Raw genomic sequence first — 8,199 nt, 5'->3', positions numbered from 1 at the left:
CCGCAAGATGGGGTAAGAGGTGGAAGGGTGCGGCCCGCGAGGACCGGGTGTGGGAGGGGTGGGCGTCGCCACCAGCTCAGCCCTGCTCCGGGGACACCCAACGCGGCCAGCGAGGGGTGCGGGTCACGTCCTCCCCACCCGAGCTGCTCGGTTCGCCACCTCCCGGATTCCGGGCATAGTTTTCCTTTTAAAGGGAGTGAAGTTATAAGAAGCCCGAATGAGCCCTCCCACTGTACCCAAGTCCGGCGGGATCTCCTGCCCGGCGCCCCCACCCCTTCGCCATCCTGGCATCCTGAACCTCGAACGCTTACAGGGGTTGGGGCTTGTAGGGGTATGGTGCTGAGACCACCTCCTCTGCCGGCCTCCCAGAGCTCGACCATCTGTGGATGGGTCGCCTTTGAACTTTCGTTCCTCAGCGTTTCTGGACACTTTCTTCCTTCAGAGCACCCAGGACCCCCCAGCCCACCCAGCCCTGATCCCAAGGATGCCAAAGTTGAGCATCTTCCTCCTGGCACCCAGTGACCTCCCTGGAAAATACCCATTTCATCCAAGGATGGGGGTGATCCCCCTCACTTATGAAAAGGTACTTTTAAAATAACAAAACCGAACCCGGTTGTTGCAATAAAGACCAGGGACTCCTATAAGGATGCCCTGTTGACAAGTTATGATAAACATGAAAACAATCTGGTGGAATAAGAACCATTTAGGGAATCTATTCTGAGAACATTATGTAACTAGCCAAACAAACTTCCCCTGCCCTACCTAGAGGCAGATTTTCTAGCTGGATGGTGGAGTGTAGCTCCTAATTGGAAACAGCCCAACTGTCACACTGCACGGCCTCTGGTGGGCAGCCTGGTATGTTAACATGACATTACCTCTGATCTTGGCAATGGGTAGAGACTTTCTAGAAATGACCATGTGAGCAACCCACAAATAAACCAACAGCGGGATTCAGAAACACCAGTTGACAGGCACAGCGTGCAGAAACAAGCTTGGGAAAGGCGTCTAAGTAGCTGCTATCTTGTAATAACTGTGGGTTGCAGTTGTTATTTCTTTTGGCAATTGTGTCTTATTTAGCCAGTTCTGTTTAACCGTAATTTGATGGTTGATTAAGCATAAAATATGGATGTTTTTTTGGTTCACCTGCCTGGACAGAGAGAAATGCTTTCCCTGATTATTAATACAGAGGAGCAGGCGTGCTGGGGACTATGCACGAGAAAGCAACTGCCGGGTGGTCAATGGCATACTGGGGTCAAAGAGAACTCAAAACAGAAGGCAGACACCAAAGGCCCCTAGTGTATCCCTCGAGGAGAATCCACTCCTGCCTTATAGCCTAAAAGCCTCCCTTTGCATGACTGCTGAGCACACATGGATCTGCCTGGTGCCGAACCAGGACCCTCTGCTTGCTGCTCACCACCACCCGGCATGCCTCATCTCTCAGTGAGAGCTGGAGGTGCTCTGGGCATCACTCAACCCCCTGGAGATACCAGGCTCCCTGAAGCCGCAAGCCAGCCTCCCAGAGAGCAGCTGGGATCAGATTTGCAGGAAGGGGCAGCCAGCTGCCTGGCAGCTGGTCATTCGTAAGTCCACTCACTCATTCACTCTGTCTTTCCAGAGTACCTATGCTATTATGGCATGAGAGTTGTACCAGTTAGCAAGAAGACTTGGACCAGGTTCTCATGGAGCTGAGCTAGGGAGCAGGATAGACAATTAACAAGCAGACCCACAAGTGAAGACCTATGCTTGGTTTTAGACACATGTGAGTGATGCAAAGACAAGGACATGTAGGAGGAGCTGCTTTAGAGTGGAGAATCAGAAAAGGCTCTGAGGTAACATTTATTTTTTCTTTTTTTGGAGAGGTTTTTGCTATAGGGTGCGTGCACTTGCCAGACAGAGACAGACAGAGAGACAGAAAGCAAGACATCAACCCCCGGGGGGGGGGGGGGATGGCCACGCTGCAATCCCTTCTCCTCCATTCTCCTCTCGGGATCCTGGGCACGCACGCACACGTGCCCAGTGTGAGTTTAAGCCACCGGGTCCGGGACTCGAACCGCGGTCGACTATGTAGGAGTCCAGCGACATAGCCATTACGCTAACTGCTAGTCCCTCTAAGGTAACATTTGAGCTAAAAACTGAATGGAGAAAAATCAGCCCTGCAACCTTTAGTAGGGGAAGTATCCCAGCAGAAGGAACCACAAGGGCAGCAACCTGGAGTGGGAATGTGCTTGGGGTGCTCAAGGTCGGAAAGTCAGTAGTGTGTCTGGAACACAGGGGTCAGGGGCATGGGAAATACAGGGGAGGGACGGAAGGACTCCCTGAGTTGGGACTTCCCTTCCTTGGAAGGGAAGAAGGAGTTCTAAGTAAGGGCAGATACTACACTGGCACCAGCATGAGCAAATATCAAAAACATTATTCCAAGTGAAAAAAAAAAGAGCCTCTATGCCATCCATATCAAGTTCTAGAACAGGCAAAATTAGTCTATGGTAGAAAAAATTCATAATAGTAGCTGCTGGGAGTGGAGGTGGGAAGACAGGGATTGACTGAGAAGGGGCATGCGGGAACTCCCCAAGGTAAAGGTCTACATTTTCTTTTCTTTTTTAATTTGCCAGAGGGCACATATACTCACTGGAGAGTAACAGAAGGAGAGAGAAGGAAAGTGAGAAAGCACCCTCAAGGAGGATGGCTACGCCACAGTCCTCTCTTTTCCACTCTCATTTCAGAAATCGGGGCATGTATGCACATATGCCTGTTGTGTTTTTCAAGCTGCTGGGTCAAGGTCTTGAACTGTGCTGTCAGTCATGTGGGATCCACAGGCCTTAACCACTACACGATAAGCTGGCTCTGCTACATCTTCATAAAGTATTAGATCACATGGGTGTATATATATTTGTCAAAACTCAAGGAATATATGGTTAAGATTTTCATTTCTGGGGGCCAGTAGGTGGCATGATGGTTAAGGTGCTGGACTTCCACATGGCTGATCACTGGTCAACCTGGTGGCTTGGCTTTCTCACTTTCCTTCTCTCTCGTGAGTGCACATGCCCTATAGCAAATTTTAAAAAATAATGATAATTGGGACCAGCAATTAGCATAATGGCTATGTCTCTGGACTCCCACATAGTCGACCGCGGTTTGAGTCCCGGACCCGGTGGCTTAAACTCACGCCAGGCGCGTGTGCGTGCGTGCCCAAGATCCCGAGAGGAGAATGGAGGAGAAGGGATTGCCGCGTGGCCATCCCCCCTGGGGGGGTGATTTCTCGCTTTCTTTCTCGCTTTCTGTCTCTCTGTCTCTCTCTGTCTGTCTGGCGAGCGCATGCGCCCTATGGCAAAAAAAGAAAACAAAAACCTCTCCATAAAAAAAAAGAAATAAATAATAATAATTAATAAAATTAAATAAATAATTCTATAAAAAGGATTTGCATTTCTGGCAAGGATGTGGCAAAAGGGGCACTCTTTTACACTGTTGGTGAGAACATAAATTAGTATGGTCTTTATGGATAACACTATAGAGGATCCTCAAAAAATTGAAAATAGAAATGTCACACAATCCAGCAATCCCACTACTAGATATATATCCCAAGTAAAAGAAATTAATATGTCACAAAAATAGTTGCATCCCAGTGTTTAGTGTAGCACTGTTCTCAACAGCCACTGTTGTGTACACATACACATACACATACACGCATGCAATAAAATGCTATCCAGTAATTAAAAATAAAGAAATCCTGACACATGCTAGCCTGTAGGACATCGTGCAGAGTGAAATAAGCCAGGCACAGAAAGAAGAATACCGTATATACTCTATGTGTGGAAATTGAAAACCATGACCTCATAAAAGTAGAGTGGTGAGGAATGACTGCTAGAGGCTAAAAATGTTGGGGTGAGGGATTAGAGAGGTGGTGATTAACAGAAACGAAGTTACACATGGCTAAGAGGAACCATTTCTAATGTTATAAAACACAGTGGGGGGACTGGCTAGTGGCATGGTGCTTAGGAGCACTGGACTCCCACATGAACGACTGCAGTTCAAATCCCAGACCTGGCAGCTTGTTTTCTCACTTTCCCTCTCTCTTTCACTCTGTCCCTGTCTGGTCAAATTAAAATAAATAAATAAATTTAAATAAAATAATTCTTTTAAAAAAGCACAGTAGGGGGAATATAGTCAACAAGAATTTATTGTATATCTCAGAGTAACTAAGAAACAAGATTTGAGTGTCTCAACACAAAGTAATGACAAATGGTTGAGATGATTAATTTAATCATTATACAGTGTATTCTTTTTTAAATAGTTTTTTTCCCCATCCTTTCCAAGTTTTATTCCAAAAAAAGAAGAGAAAGAAAGAAAGAAAGAAAGAAAGAAAGAAAGAAAGAAAGAAAGAAAGAAAGAAAGAAAGAAAAGAAAAGAAAAGAAAAGAAAAGAAAAGAAAGAAGAGGGGTCTGTGTGGAGGCGATGAAGAGGCCCATGACGATCACCGTCATCCTCACAAGGAAGTACTCAGGTGGACAGGAAGGACAGGGACCCAGTTCAGTGTGTGGTGCCCTGTTCTCACTGCACACTAAAAAATGGGCAAATACGGCCCAGCGTGGAAGAGTAGGATGGCTTTTACACCGAAATGGGCCCCAAATGAGTTAGAAAATCCCTGACTCTGTCTCCTATTTATCCTTTTCTTTCTGTTCTTTTTCTTTCTTCTTGCATTCAGCTTTGGCTTCTTCTTCCTCGTGGTTTATGATCAACTGCTCCACCTCCTTTTGTTTGAGAACTCTGATCACGGTCTTTCCATTCTCTCTTGTCAGCGTGGCAATTTCCATTTTTTCAGTTTATTAACATCCACGGTCCTATTTAGTACTTTGATAGCTAATGCGAGTGCTGGTCTCAAAGTCATTTCTCCTTTGTAATCTCGTTTCAACATTGACAAGGCTGCGGTGTGGTTATGTCCAATGCATGTGGCTTTCCAGCCCCCTTAATTCCTGCTAGGATCAGTCTGATAGAGCTGAAAGCCACAGTGCTTGTCCCAGCCAATGTACAGCAAAGAAACGCCAAGGGATGTTCTCCTCCCAACTGCGTGTAAGTCTGTTTGATGTCACACAGCGCTGTAACCAACCGCTCACAAGGAATGGACTCCTGATACTGCAGTAAGTACCTTTGAGCAGTGAGCGTCAGTTCACTAGTCAGGATGCTGGCATCAGAGGTTAAGCTGCCACACTGCGAGCCATGTCCTCATTGAGTTTATAAATCTTTTCAGAAAAAAAGACTTCATCAAGAAGCTTGTGGATGTTGTGTCTCTCAGCTGCAAGCAAAACCCCATCGTTTGCTAAAATTCCTGAACAGGTGCTCGCGTGTCCAGTAGCTTCCATGGCATATTCGACTTGGTATAAGCGACCTTCTGGAGAAAATACAGTGGTCCTAGAGTCATATCTTCAAGACATGTTTGCTGAATTTTATGTAATTATGAAGGGGAGACACTGAAAAGTCGTGATCTACACTGAGCACTTTACTGCATGGCAGAGAAACCAGCACCGTGCCCCAGCATCCGCCGAATATGGCCCCACGTGTGTGCCTAGTTTTTTTCTTTTAATTTGCTACAGGGTCCATGCTGGAGAGAGACTGAGAAAGGAAGGGGAGAGAGAAAGTAAGAAAGCATTCCCCAAAGAGATAGCCACGCTGCAATCCCTTCTCCTCCATCCTCCTTCTGGGATTTTGTGCACACACATGCACCTGATGTGTCTTTCAAGCCACTGGGTCCAGGACTTGAACTGCATAGTCAGTCTTATGGGATCCAGCTGCCTTAGCCACCATACCCCCAGTTGGACCTTTAATAGTTTTTATAAGAATTTTTTTTTTGAGAGGTTTTTGCCATAGGGCACGTGCGCTCGCCAGACAGACAGAGAGAGACAAAGAGATAGGAAGCGAGAAATCACCCCCCAGGGGGGATGGCCACGTCACAATCCCTTCTCCTCCATTCTCCTCTTGGGATCTTGGGCACGCAACGCACACACGCCTGGCGTGAGTTTTAAGCCACCGGGTCTGGGACTCGAACCGCAGTCAACTACATGGGAGTCCAGCAACATAGCCATTATGCTAACTGCTGGTCCAGAGAATTTTTTAAGTTCCTTTATTTATTCCCTGAGCCAGAGAGAGAGAGAGAGACAGAGACAAGCAGAGAGAAAGGAAAAGAGCATCCCCAACAGGGTACTGATTCCACAGTCCACCTCAGCCTCATTCTGCCCGCAGCCTTAGCCAGGATCATGAGCACATGTATCCTTGGGCATGTTCAGGGATGTCTCCAGATGTGAACCTGGAATCTTCCCATGTAAGTGAGCCTCAATTTTACCACTGAGCTATTGTCTAGCCCTCCATATCATATTCTTGTACTGAAAAAATCACACTGCACCCACAAATATGTACAACTATTACATGTTAATAAAAAAATTTTAATAAAGGGAAAATGAGAAAGCAAGCCACTAGGTCTAGGACTCAAACCACAGTAGGCCCTGTGGGAGTCCAGCGCCCTTAACTGCCATGCCACCTGCTGGTCCCCTTGAAATGCTTTTTAAACATCAAGATGGCTGGCTATCTGGGGAAGGGATGGAGAGACAAGCAGAGAGGCGGTAAAGAGAGTCTGTAACAACATGAACGGGAGAATCTGGGTGGTGGGCATCTGGGTGGTGGGCACCTTTGATGAGGGCTTGACATTTTTCCCAATGAAATGTCAGGGGATCTGCCCTCTGGGGCTTTCCCAAGACAGTGGCACTCTCCACAGTGTCTCATTGTGCCACAGTCATTTTCCCCCAGTATTTCAGCTGGTTAGGGATCCTGGGCATGCACTCCGGTGTGGTAGGTTTACTGGGCCCAGGTATCAAACCCACATTCAGCCACGTGGTTTCTAGCACTGCGGTTCAGTTTGTTACCACCTGCACCATGAAGGCTGGGCCAAATCCCCTGATTATGCCATGCACCCCTTCTCCCTCCCCTGTAGCAGTGTCCAGAGCTCATGGGGGCCAGGGAAGGGGCTGGGCTTCCCTTGACCAGCATGGCCTGATCAGTAGCACAAGGATGAGGAGAACCCAAGGGCTCTCCAAGTGCTTTGAGGGGTTTCCTTTGACACCCAAAGCCAAAGTTCCATGAGGTCTTGCAGCCTGGGGCTGGGGCTCGGAGGGCTCAGGGTCTTCTGCCACAGCCCAGGTCCTGGGGCAGGAGCCAGGGTGGCTCCCAAGAGGACACATAATACCTGCGTAAATATGGCCCATGTAATGTGCAGTCACCCTGATGGCCCTTCTACCAAAAGGTCTCTCCCCTGCATCTGGTTTAGGCATTTCCCTCTTGGGACATGGGGTACAAGTAAAACACTGATCCACTGTCAAGTAACTCAGATCGGGTTGCCAGCTCCTTCCAGGCTGACGTTTACTCAGGCAATGACCTGTGGGAATCCCCAGGGGGGACTAGGGATGCACCTGGCAGAGTCTCTCCCTGGCTGGCTCCTTGGGCCAAAGGAAGAGTGGGAGGTGTGCCACCTCCAACGCCCACAGGCATCAGCTGCTGTTTTGAGAAATTTGTCCTTTTAAAATTCTATATGCTGGGACCAGCAGTTGGCATAATGGTTATGTTGCTGGACTCTCACATAGCAACTGAGGTTTGAGTCCTGGACCCGGTGGCTTAAACTCACAGTGGGCATGTGCACGTGCTTGCCAGGGATCCCGAGAGGAGAATGGAGGAGAAGGGATTGCGGTGTGGCCATCCTCCCTGGAGTGTGATGTTTCACTTTTCGTCTCTCTATCTGTCTCTTTCCGGTGAGCGCACACGCCCTATAGTAAAAACCTCTCCAAAAAAAAAAAAAAAAACAGTCTGTATGCCCTGTGTAAAGGTGGTAGGCACAGCGTGTGACCAGCAGGGAATGACCCTTCTCCTCTCTGGACACACAGCCACTCACTGATGCTGGCAGAATGACGAGTCTCTAATTCTTTCGGTACTGTAGAACAAATGACAGGGGGCCCAGAGTCTCTTCAGTTCAGGGTGAACACAGAGTCCCTCCTGGGAGTCTGATCTGCTCAGGGCAGGCCGGGCCAGGGGCTTCACAACTTCCTGATGACCTGACCTTGACCTTGAAGAGGAAAATGCCATTTCACTGTTATTTTAGCTCAGGACAGACACTCCAACTCGCAGGCTTGAACAAAGTACTCAGAACAGAAATGCTCAGGAATG

At 48.0% G+C, this 8,199-nt stretch overlaps 1 pseudogene; it reads right to left on the bottom strand.

Annotated features, from left to right (window-relative positions):
* Positions 1-4,437: 4,437 nt before the first annotated feature.
* Positions 4,438-5,594, bottom strand: LOC102482836 (proteasome subunit alpha type-4 pseudogene; annotated as a pseudogene).
* Positions 5,595-8,199: the final 2,605 nt, after the last annotated feature.

Source organism: Tupaia chinensis, unplaced genomic scaffold (genome assembly GCF_000334495.1).
Source record: "Tupaia chinensis unplaced genomic scaffold, TupChi_1.0 Scaffold000386_1, whole genome shotgun sequence".
In the NCBI taxonomy this organism is placed as follows: domain Eukaryota; kingdom Metazoa; phylum Chordata; class Mammalia; order Scandentia; family Tupaiidae; genus Tupaia; species Tupaia belangeri.
The sequence above is the reverse complement of the archived record's forward strand: the minus strand, read 5'-3'. Positions and strand labels throughout refer to the sequence as shown.